Here is a 12988-nt window from a genome sequence, read left to right as displayed (position 1 = left end):
CTCTACAGTGTGCCGTGGTGGCGGGAGCGTGGCCACAGGAGAGGACTGGGGGTGCTCGCTGCAGATGAGTGAGTGCCCTACAGCATTTGTTCTTGTCAGGACTGTGCATGTGCCCAAGGACTTGGGTGGATCTGGTAGTTTGCTGGGAACAAGTAAACCTTTAAAGAGGGTGCTGTGTAGCATTCTGCTACTAGCTGCCACTGGTACCTGAGGCTCTGGAGGTGTTGCTAGGCAGATAACCACACACAAAGGATCATGGTAGTGCACATCCTCAGACATAGGGACTTGTGGTGTTATTTAATGTTGTTGTCTATTAGTTATAGTTATGTGTGTTTTATGTGTTATTACGTGTCAGGTGTGGGGCTAATATGTGGGTTTTGTGTGTGAGGGGGGTTACCATCAAGCCAGTGGCTTTCTTCTTCTGCTGACACAAGACACTCACCTATAGAGGAACAGCTTCTCTCCTGCAAGCTCCTGCTGGTCACATTCAGACTCTACCTCCACTGATTCTCACCTGCTCTGGTGAAATGAATCCCTTTCACCAGCATTAATCTGTACAAGAAAGACACTTTTCACTCAGTGTTATATGAATCTACTTTATCTGCCACCAAAATATAATCACATATTATTATTGTTATACACTTATATTAAGCATATAGACTTACTTGCTTACTAAAGTGGAGCCCATCTAGCAGTGAGGTTTCTCCAGCACACAAGTCTTTTTTGTGTACATCACCTAAAGAACAAGGTAAAAGAATGTAAAACAGTTTAGAAAAAAAGTTTACTCAGATTTATTATGTAATTTCTATGAAAGTAATTAAAACAGTTAATGTTAAGAATGAAAATAAAATAAAATAAAATAAGATAGAAATTAGGTTTAAGCTGGATTGAACCAAAGCTCTGTTATACAAATTACAGACATAAAACATTTTGGTCTATTGAAATAAACCACACAGCAAACACTTTTATCACAAAGTAAGATGTTTGAGCCAAACTCCTAAAATCTCAGTGTAGCGCAAACTAAACTGGCATAATGTGATACATTTGATATTCTATTCCTGAACTGCATGCAGCTTAAATGTAAACTTGTTTCTCAGTCAGTTCACAGGGAGATGTGTTCTGTTAGGGCACATGCACACACTGAGATCAGAGCTCACAACTTTATTTTCTCATTATCCTGTGCTGCTTTAGTTTTATCAAGTGAATGTGTTAGCTGTGTTATGTGGTGTTGTGGGTTCTTTTGTGTGTGTTGGGGGTCACCGTCAGGGTGAAGCCTGCGTCTAGTGGTGATCTCCCCTATGAGTTCTGTGTGTGTCTCCTACTGGCGTTTAGAAGACCACGTCTCATGATAAAATAATGGCCTCCCCGGGTCTAACTCAACACTCTCATTGCACTATGTTCAGACTATGATTGTGGATATATCAAGAATTTTTTAATATATATATATATATATATATATATATATATATATATATATATATATAAATAAAATAAAGTATCTTTGTTATAATAATAATAATAATAGCATACAAAAAGAAGAATATATACAGATAAAAACCATCTAAAAAAAAAAACACTTTATACCGTGTAAACATTTCATGATAAATGAGACATAGATACTTTATTGATCCCAAAGGAAATTTAGCAGACAGTATCAGTCACACAACACAGGACAGTAAAAATAATAAGGGTGAAACAATATAAAAAGACTGCAGGCATATATACATATAGAAATATACAAAAATCTGCAATAGGATCTATAACCTGAGATGGAAAAGGCAGTACAATAACAGCATATAATAACAATACTGAATAAATATGTGCATATATTGGTACTGAAATAAAGTGTCCAGGTGTGCAAGATGTACGGTAGGGGTTACAAAAAGTGCAATATGTACAGCAAAGTGTCCATATGTGCAGATGGATATGATAAACCTATGATTTAGCATTAGATAAGGCTATGATTTAACATGAGATTCAGATTCAGTCCTCATCTCTCCTCTTCCCTCTTCTCTTCTGGCCCCCCTGGGAAGATTTGAAGAGCCTGATGGCTCTGGGGACAAAGGATCTCCTGAGTCTGTTGGTTGAGCAGCTCTGTTACAGCAACCTGCCACTAAACATGCTCCTCTTGTCCCTGATGATGATGATGATGGTGTGCAGTGGGTGGCCATCATCCTCCATAATGGAGAGTAGTTTGTGCAATGTCCTTCTCTCAGCCACCTTAACCACAGAGTCCAGTTCCACACTGACCACTGACCCCGCTTGCCTGACCAGCTTGTCCAGTAACATCTTGTCTCTCTTTTTCATGCTTCCGCCCCAGCACACCACAGCATAAAAAGACAGCTGGCAACCACAGTCTGATAGAACATCTGCAGAAGCTTCCTACAGATGTTGAAGGACCCCAGCCTCCTCAGGAAATAGAGCCGACTTTGCTCCTTCATGTACAGGACGTCTGTGTTGGCTGACCAGTCCAACCCATCATCCAGTTGCAGTCCGAGATACCTGTAGGTCATAACCCCCTCAATAGACACTGTCTGTGTGAGTGGCCTAGCCCTGCAAAAATCCACCACCATCTCCTTGGTCTTGGAAGTGTTCAGTAGCTGGTTGTTCCTATGGTACCACTCCACAAAGTCCTTCACCAAGGTCTTTTACTCCTCTGCGAGTGCTGCCATAGGAACAACGAGCTACTGAACACTACCAAGACCAAGGAGATGGTGGTGGATTTTTGCAGGGCTAGGCCACTCACACAGTCAGGAGGTGAAAATCGGCTGGGGTGGCGGTGAAGGTCTGGCCGATTTTCACCTCCTGCAACCGTTTTGCCACCCTCAGCTCACTGCCTACACCTCCACCTACGTCTAGGGCCTCGTCGCCTGCCGTAGCACCCCGGACCTCGTCACCCGCCCCAGCTCCTCGGCCCTCTACACCGGACTCGGTTTGTTATCGGTAGCTCTATTGTCCGCCACATAAAAGTAAAAGGTATAAACAGCCATGCCACTGTCTTTTGTTTTCCAGGTGCTCGTGTTTTAGACATAGCCAAGTGCCTCCCCTCGGCTCTCAGCAGACGCAACGCCTTCGGGACCATGGTTATCCATGTCGGGACCAACGACATCTCTGCCCGGTGTAGTGAGGTCCTGAAGGAGCACTACCAGACGCTACTGGACACTGCCAGGAAGGAGACGGACCATCATCTCTGGACCTCTTCCCACATACAGGAGGGGATCCGAACGTTTCAGCAAGCTCTTCATGCTGCAGTCTTGACTCCATGGCTGGTGCACCCTTAATGGCTTGGGCTACGGGACAACTGATCTTCGTTTTGGGAACAGCCAGCACTCTACCAGAGGGATGGGCTTCACCCTAGTTGTCATGGATCTGTTGTCCTCTCACGGAACATCGAGAGGGCCGTCCACTGACTACAAAGTGAAGGCCACGTAAGTAGCGCCCAAAATAGAAACGCTATAGCTAATAATGCCAGTGTTAATATTGAAAATAAGGCAATTACTAGCACTTATACTGTAAATAAGGCAAGTGCTAATAAAAATACTGATTCTAGAAATACTAATGCTCATATTACAAACTGTCTTGAGACGCCACATAGGTTCCTCCCAATTGAGACTGTGTCTGTTCCCCGAATAAAACAAAGCTTCAAAAAGCCTCAAAAAGTTTGCTCTAGTAACTTGATTAATTTCAGACCAGTTATACCAGTTTGCAATGACTGCACCTTTGGTCTAAAACTAGACTGCTTAACATAAGATCCCTCACATCTAAAGCCGCTGTTGTAAATGAAATTATTACCGATCTTGATTTTGATGCTCTGTGCCTCACAGAAACGTGGATTAGACCCGATGAATACTTTAGTCTAAATGAAGCCACCCCCACAGACTACAGTTATGCACATAGCCCTCGTTTAAGCGGCTGAGGTGGAGGTATAGCAACCATCCATACTAAAGCTTTAGGCGTGAGCCAGAAAGTAGGATACAAATTCTACTCTTTGGAAGTTCTTTTACTTAATATAAGTGAACAAGGAACAAATAAAAATTCCTTTTGACTAATTACAATCTATAGGCCGCCAGGGCCGTATTCTCAGTTCTTACAGGAATTCTCTGAGTTTCTACTAAGTTTAATAATGTTTTCAAATAAAATAATTGTCAGAGATTAATATCCACTTTGACAGACCTCAAGATGCACTAATTAAAGCATTTATATATATCATAGACTCTGTAGGTTTCACCCAAAATATAAAGAGGCCCACACACTACCACAACCACACTCTAGACTTAATACTGACCTTTGGTGTAGACATAGATAACTTAGCCATTCTCCCCCAGAGCACAGCAGTCTCAGATCATTACTTAATCTCATACAAAATTCACTTTAGTGGTAATGTACGTTCATCACCATGTTATACTCTGCTTAACATAACTTCCTCCACAGCTGGCAGCTTTATCAGAAAGCTTCATCAATTATCAGCTTCTGTCAGCTGTCCATCTAATCCTACCGAGTTAGATATTATGACCAAAAGGATACTTTTCAATCTACTATAGTGTGGCTCCATTAAAAAGTAAAATAGTAAGGCAGAAAAAACTCACCCCTTGATATAATGAACATACTCAAGCTTTAAAACAGACTACCAGACAACTAGAGCGAATATGGCGCCTCACTAAACTAGAAGTGTTCCAGTCCACCTGGAGAACGGAAGGAGAGCCTTATAGACTATAGAAGAACACTTACTGCAGCACGCTCAGCCTACCTCTCCTCTCTCATAGAAAACAATAAAAATAATCCTAGATTACTTTTCAGCACAATCTCTAAACGAACAGAGAGCAAAACAGTTAGTGAACCCCAGATGCCATCAGCCTACAGCAGCAATGATTTTATGAATTTCTTTAGTGATACAATTGAAAAATTAGGCAGAAAATTCAGAATACACAATTAAACTCTACAAACCTGCTGCCTTATAATGCCAGTCTAAATCTTGAAAATATAACTACTGCAGAGAGTCTGGAATCGTTTACCTTACTTTAAGAAAATGAACTAGGTAAAATTGTTTCCTCCACAAAATCTTCTACTTGTATGTTAGATCTGATTCCTACAGGTTTACTCAAAGAAATTTTGCCAGAAATAACCAAGCCTATTCTGTCAATAATAAACTCTTCTTAGCCTTGGATACATCTCAGAAACTTTTAAACTAGCAGTAATTAGACCACTGATTAAGAAAGCTAACCTTGATCCCTGCAAACTTTATCTAACTTCTTACCTTTATATCTAAGATTAATTAAGCTCCTATTTGTATAAGCATCATATACATGAAAATTTTCAGTCGGTTTTAGGCCACATCATAGTACAGAGACAGCACTAGTAAAAATTGTAAATGATCTTTTATTGTTCTCAGAAAAGCTAGCTCATGCATTTATTACTTCAAGGCTAGATTACTGTAATGCCCTGCTGTCTGGATGTTCCAGCAAAAGCCTTAACAAGCTTCAGCTGGTCCAGAACGCTGCAGAGAGTTCTTACTAGAACCAGAAACTTTGACCATATCAGTCCAGTTTTAATCAACCCTACACTGGTTACCAGTTAAATTTTGCATTGATCATAAAATTCTCTTACTGACCTATAAAGCACTAAAGAGACTTGCCCCTCAGTACCTGAATGAACTTCTTTCCTACTATGAACCATCACGCCTACTTAGATCACAAGGTGCTGCTCACTATTAGTACCTAGAATTAAAAAAGCTACATCGGGGGTAGAGCCTTCTCATACAAAGCCCCCCCAGCTTTGGAATAACCTTCCAGTCAGTGTTCAGGACACACAGCCTCGGTCTTTAAGTTTAGGCTAAAAACTTACTTGTATGGTCAAGCCTTTGGTAATTAGTTTTTCCTGTCAGATCCAGACCTGATAGAGTCTCTGCTGCTCTGTTAACCCTGTAATCTGTGATCAGTCACTCTTTACAGAACTGACTCTGTGTGTTTTCCTTTCTTTGATGAGTTGAAAAGCTGCCCATCCTGTGGGTCTGATGCTGTTGCCTCTTCTGTCTTGATCGGGTGCCACTACTCGCCAGCCTTCTGGACCAGCTTGACCACCATTGAGCTTCATGCTGTACAACGCTGTGTAATCTTCACCGTCATGAACTAACCCTCCCTATGATGCTGCTGCTGCATAAACTCAAACTAATCTAATTAACTGTTGCTCCACCTGTTTTCCCTGTTTTGTACTATAATATGTTATACTAACAATGTTTGCTATCCGGTGTCGACCAGAGGAGGACGGGTTCCCCTTGTGAGTCTCAAGATTTCTTCCTCTTGCTCTTAGGGAGTTTATCCTTGCCACTGTCACCACTGGCGACGCTCATGGGGGCTCAGACCCAGATTTTTCTGTAAAGCTGCTTTTTGACAACACCTGTTGTAAAAAGAGCTATATAGAGCTTTGCTTGCTTGCTTGCTTGCTCCTCCTGCCCTCCCCTTACACACACCACAATGGCAGTGTCATCCGAAAACGTCTGCATGTGGCATGTCTCATAGTTGTACTGAAAGCCTGAGGTGTACAGTGTAAGGAGAAAAGGGGAAAGTACAGTCCCTTGTCGTGCTCCTGTGCTGCTGACTACGGTGTCTGACGTACAGTTCTTCAGCCTAACATACTGACGTCTGCCAGTGAGGTAGTCAGTAATGTGTCAGTAGAATCAGTCAAAAATACTTACACTGATATCAATTTCCACTGAATAATCCAAATAATTGTTTCTGAAATATCGATGGGATGAGAGTGCAGCTTAATTGAATGGTTGTGGGCTGAATGGGCGGAGCTAAACTGCTGGCTTTTTGTTAATAACTAACGGCACTGAGTTATACTTTTTATCGTTGTGCCCAAATTTCACTGTCTGCTCTGAATCCACTTCACCCCCCACTGAGCACTCAGAAACCACCGGTCTCAGAGACAGACAGTGTTGCTGTATTTAGGCTCCTTAAAGTCAGAATGAGCAGGATTTGCTGTTTAAACATACCATTCAAAGTTGGTCCATCCATCTCAATGAGCAAGAGAGTGAGTGAGCAGTGGTGGTAGAGCAAGCTAGAGAGTGAATGAAAAGAGGGAGCGGCATTAGCCAGAACAAAGCAGTGAAGCATTTTACAAGCTCATTATACCTTTTTGTTATAAAAAGTTTTCTAATATTAAGTGTTGCATGAATTCCATTCAAGGTGACAAAACTTTAGATAACACGTTTCAGAGAGAGAGTAAATTCAGAGTAACACACTGAGGAAGCAGAGGGACATGCTGTCAGCTTGTGTCACCATTACAGTCCAGATCACTGACATCAGGTCTGGCAATATGAGCAATTTAGTGCTGAAACCAATGTTTAAATTTGGATCTGATCCAAATCTAACTCTTTCATTATCCAAGTAATTATTTCACAGATAAATCTAAATACATACATACATAATCTAAACCGTTTATCCTTCTGGGTCGCGGTGGGGTGCTGGAGCCTATCCCAGCTGTCATTGGGTGGAAGGCAGGATACACCCTGGACAGGTCGTCAGTCTATCGCAGGGCAGACAGACACAGTCACACATCTAGGGGCAATTTAGCACATCCAACCAGCCTGACTGCATGTCTTTGGACTGTGGGAGGAAACTGGAGTACCTGGAGGAAACCCACGCAGACACGGGGAGAACATGCAAACTCCACACAGAAATGACCCTGGCCGCCCGGCTGGGAATGGAACCCAGACCATTCTTGCTGTGAGGCGACAGCGCTACCCACTGCGCCACTGTGCCGCCTAAATCTAATTACCACCCCCTAAAAAAATTTTAAAATTTTCAGAAAGGAATGGAGCTGGTTTCCTTCAAAGAGAATGGGCGGGACTAAACTGCAGTTGGCTGAAAATCTCACTCATATAAAGTTGCTGAGATCATTTTACCTGAAGTTTCTTCAGCAGGATCGAACCCTCTGCTACCTGTGAGGTGAGTAAATGGCTGTTTTTTTCCATCAGAGTTTAATTGAGCCTCAGATTTAAAGCTGCTGCTCTTTCACTCTGTAAATGTGCTGTATGTTAATGTTTTCAGGGGAGTAAAGAGAGCTGAACATCCCTACTTTAGTAAAAGTACATTTACTGATCATTTAACCGAGTACAAGTCAAAGTATTTAAGAAAATTACTCAAGTAAATGTAAATAAGTAGTTTATTAGAGAAACACCTGAGTACTTAAGTTACTTTTTTCATATATCCATCATCACAATCTATAAATATCTCCAAGTTGATTTGGCTAAAGAACATGATGACAAAAAAAGTTGTGAGATCTGAGAGTGATCTGTGTGCTCTTCTAGTGCACATTTACCAGTTTCTTCACGTCAGCTAAAAAAGCCTCTCACACAGTTACAGACACAAAACGAGGTAAATAGAGACAGACAGACAGGCTGGAGGGATTGGTGGGAGAGGACAGGAGAATGAACGAAGGGAGAAATGTGGGGAGGGGGGACAGAGAGGGGATGGGAGGGTGCAGAAGAGAGAGGTGGGGCTGAAAGGAGAGAGACAGAGAGAGAGAAAGAAAGAAAGAAAGAAAAAGAAAGAAAGACATAGGGTGGGGAGAGGGAGAAAGAGGGGGGGATGGGAGGGGCTTATTTGATACCAAACATCCAGAGCTGTTACCCAGTACGCTATACCGAACAATCAGGTCCAACCTTTGTTGAATCCTACCGTTTGTCATAGCAGCATCAAAATAAACCGGCTTTCCATCATTTAATTTTCTGCTTTTTCTGTGTTTGGATTTTGTCATACAGATTTTAGTGTTCTGAGTAAGTTTATCTAATGAATTTAGTGAAATCCTCACCTCAGTGTGTTAATATCTGTCTTTTTGTGTGTCTTTGTGGACAGTTGAGGATTTGAATTCATCTGAAAGCGAATCTGTACAATCACGTCCTGGCAATGGGCAATTGTCAGGGGAACGCTCACTCGGAGGATGACGTCTCTAAAAGAGCCAGAGGTAATTACAACTTCCACACTGAAAACTTTAACAGGAACAGAAGCTCTTGGAGTCTCTTGAGAATATTTTCACTACATATTCTAAACCCAACTGACCTAAACAGAACCAACAAAGCTTACAGTTCTATGTCTAGTCTGTTTTCCATCTGCTTGAGCAACAGCTAAAACTGTTATTATAACCACGATTAACCATTTTGTTATCTTTAAGTCACTCTAAATTGTCTAATTTGGTTAATCAAATATCTTGCCTGCTAGTTTATCATATTACCTAAAATAAAATGAAATATACTGCGCTGTTCTGTACTCATAAACACAAAGGACTACATTTACAAAGAATCAAGTGTAGAATCAAACAAAGCTTTTATTTTCCTGTCATGAAAATGAGCAAAAACACTCAGAACATGTGCTAATAGCTTTGCATTTGTCAGCTAATGTCATCTTAGCGAGCTCTCTAAAAAGTAATTGTTGTAGAAAACAGTGAAACATACCTTCCTGGTGTAATGAAGGCTCTCGACAGGTGTTTGACTCCTTTTATTTCTTGTTTACTGAAATAATACACTATAACTTACAAAAACAGCAGAAGTACCAAAGAGTGTCCAAGAGTTCAGAAGAAAGTCCAATTATTCCATTAATCCAGCAGTTATATAGTAGACATATATGCGGCTCAGTACACAGACAAACTGGCAATATTTCACAGAGAGCAGGGGTTTGTGTGGGTCGTTATAAAGGGAAGTAAATGAGCTGCAGGTGAAAGAGATCAAGGAGTCAGTAGGAAACAGATCAATATCCAGGTGAGGCTGACCTCTGGTGTTGAGGGCGGGTATCACACCTCATACCTAGTTTACATTCTAGTGCTCTTATTTGTGAAATAAAAGTATTTGGTGATTTTATCTTCACACTTGTTCATTGTTCATATGGTCATGTTTAGGTTAATGTAAACGCATTATTGTGCAATATTCTAATAAATGTTTTGACTTAAAATTCCAATTCAATTATACTTTTTAATAGACAATTAAAAAAAAACTGTTTGTGATTAGATGATATTGACCACTTTGCTGAAAACTGAAGCTTTAACATTTGTGTGAATGTGGTCACCCACCAGCACAGACCCCACTCAGCAACAGACAAAACAATAACTCACTGTTTTAGCAACAACAGTTGCAGTTAACTGTGAAACTCACTCATTTAATTCAGCTGTGTGAAAGCTTTGTTGCATTTGGTAACAAATATATTTAAGTTAACAAAGGCTCCTCCCAGTGATGTTGATTAATGGCTCTGATATGCATAATTCAACCAATAACATTGCAAAAATGGTCACCAGAAAACAAGAGAAGTAAGATCAGGACTTGTCTCTGTGATTAGACTCCATATCAGGAGCGATTCTAGGATCAGAGCTTTGGGAATGCTGAGATCACCCCCCCTGCCATTTTTCCAGACAGTACTAGTCTAGCACTTTGGCTTTAATATCAACACACAGGCCTACTAACGACACAACAGCTCACTTCTCTCACTTGAATTCAAACAGTGGACAGTCATTAATTGACAACCTGCAACATTAGCTTGCTAGATAAAAACATTTTATAGCTACAAGAACTTAAGCACCCCTAAAAAGGGGCTAGACACACTTATGCTCCACATTGGCCTTAAAGACCTACTGTAGTAGCTTTAACTTCTTGATGAAAAATGTGTGGTAATGATGAAAACCTTAATGGATGTTTTTCACCTTCAGCAGAAAACTAGAACTGTTCTTTCACTACACTTTACTACAGGATACTACACAGATATCATAGGTCATTATAAACAACAGTTAAGTGATATGGCAAAATTTAATATCAATTCTTTTTTATAAGGTTTTTTACAATATATGATGGGTTACGATTCGTTTTTTGATGTCTGCTAAATTGGAACAGACAAAATATTGTACAAATTTAAAAAAACTTTCAAAATTATGAATCCAATAAAACCATCTTAACAGGACTAATTATGCTAAGTTTAGTTAAATTTTTAAAATTGTTTAATTAGTTCAATTTTAGCCCTGCGATGGACTGGTGACCTGTCCAGGGTGTATCCTGCCTTCCGCCCAATGACAGCTGGGATAGGCTCCAGCACCCCACCGCAACCCAGAAGGATAAGCGGTTTAGATGATGAATGGATGGATGGATGGATGGATAGTTCAATTTTAATCAAACATGCAGGTAGTAAGTTCCACAATGACCACAATAACCACAATGTTCCACAATGAGCACAATGAGGTTAATCACAATGTTCTCAGAAAAGCACGCTGTGTCATACTGCTATGTACTTTATCATGATAACGATAAACACTGTAATATTGCCCACCCCAAAACAGCACTACAATAGTATACAGAGCAGGAAATATTACAGATTATTGAAGACAGTTAACATCAGTGCTCATTTCTGTTTCTGCAGGATGTCGGGAGAACCAGGATTTCACCCAGCAAAATTCCCCTCAGGCTTCCAGCACCCACACTGGGAAACGGGATAAAAGAATACCGGAGCAAACTGTTCCAAAAAGACGTATAGACAATCCACAAATAAAAAATGCAGATATAGAAAATCCACATATAGACAACCCACAAATAAAAAATCCACATATAGAAAATCCACGTATATAGAATCCATCTATACAGAATCCACATAAACTGACTGTACATTAGCCAAATGTTACATTAGCCAGGCTTCAAATCAGACAACTGCAGATTTCTTCAGATTTTTGCTCTTTATGAAAACAGATGCAGTAGCCATACATTTTTATGCATATTTATAAAACAGATATAACAAAATGATAAATACTGCATAAAACTTTAATAACATTCACATAAAGCTGACTTGATTGTGGATAAATCTTTTTCCAATACAGAAGAAATGTGAAAAATTATGATCAAACACATTTGGTGAATAAATAAAGATGAATAGAAAAAAGTCATCAGGCTGAAGCAGTCTCATTCTGAGGCGCCAGAATGTAACTGCTGCACCGTTTAAGGTGGAACAGAAAATTGGAATTAGAGGCTGGAGAGTCCAAACAGACAGAAGGAGCAGCAGCTGATCAATAAACATTTATGAGCTGTTCTGTTAGTCAGTGTGTTCTGTGTTTAAGCTCTTACAATTTAAAATACAGAAATAAATATTCTAAACTCACTCCAGATTTCTCAGAAGGGCTTTTATCAGCCTGACATACTCGTGAAGTACAAAATCAAACAAATTCGCATCATTATATCACAATATTTCAGTTCTTCTCTTAAATTTAATTGGACAGTTGAACTGAAATGAGGCTGCTGTGAGAGGATGTAATAAACAGATGAAATAAAGAGCTCCCTGCAGTATTTAACCCCTTAAAATCTCAGGCTTACGTACCAAGGCTTGTTATATAGTAGATACAGGGACTTCAGTGCAAACTGGCCGGGCTATTCTTAGGTTATAGAAGTGTGTAATAAAGGGTCTTGGGAATTTAGTGAGTTAAAATAAAAATAAAATAGTAAAAGCATAAAGTAGGTGTTCAGCTAAGACTAGTTTAATTTAATATTTTCTCATCTAACTGCATCAGCGCTGACACACAGGAATATGGGAAATGTAGGCACTGAAGGATCTGCACTACATTTAAAAAGCAGCAGCGTTTTATACAAAATTCATTCAGATATGACTGCATGCCATCCTGCCTCAGAATACTGACCAAATTTATACATAAATTTATCAATAAACATATTTTCTGTTGATAACATGTTTTGATTATATGGAAATTATGTTCACATTGATTAGCTGTGCTGATGTTCCCAAAGTGATCAGGCTAAATGGGCTGAAGGTTGAACAGGTTGTTTATTAGACAGAGGAGTTTTCTCAGTGTCTGAAGGTCTGGGCTTCTGTGTGAGGCACGGTACGATTAAATTCATCTACATTCAACTGACAATAATTTAAAATCCTTTAATGCAGTGGTCCTGAAGACCCTTGTCAGTGATTCCCTGCCAAAACACACCGCTCCACCTCAGGAAGGGCTCGTTAATTAGCAG

General features: G+C 40.1%; 2 long non-coding RNA genes across 2 annotated transcripts; one reads left to right on the top strand and one right to left on the bottom strand.

Annotated features, from left to right (window-relative positions):
- Positions 1-312: 312 nt before the first annotated feature.
- Positions 313-7210, bottom strand: LOC118810067. Its single transcript, XR_005007394.1, has 3 exons — positions 6992-7210; positions 666-736; positions 313-552 (listed from the first exon to the last, which is right to left on the bottom strand). It is a non-coding gene; the product is annotated as an uncharacterized LOC118810067 (long non-coding RNA).
- Positions 7211-7658: 448 nt separating this feature from the next.
- LOC118810064 lies at positions 7659-11492 on the top strand. The gene is made up of 3 exons (XR_005007393.1): positions 7659-7946; positions 8856-8964; positions 11394-11492. It is a non-coding gene; the product is annotated as an uncharacterized LOC118810064 (long non-coding RNA).
- The last annotated feature ends 1496 nt before the right edge of the window (positions 11493-12988 follow it).

This window comes from Colossoma macropomum, unplaced genomic scaffold (assembly GCF_904425465.1).
Source record: "Colossoma macropomum unplaced genomic scaffold, Colossoma_macropomum, whole genome shotgun sequence".
Taxonomy (NCBI): Eukaryota; Metazoa; Chordata; class Actinopteri; order Characiformes; family Serrasalmidae; genus Colossoma; species Colossoma macropomum.
Note: the sequence above shows the minus strand (reverse complement) of the source record. Positions and strands in the feature narration are given on the sequence as shown.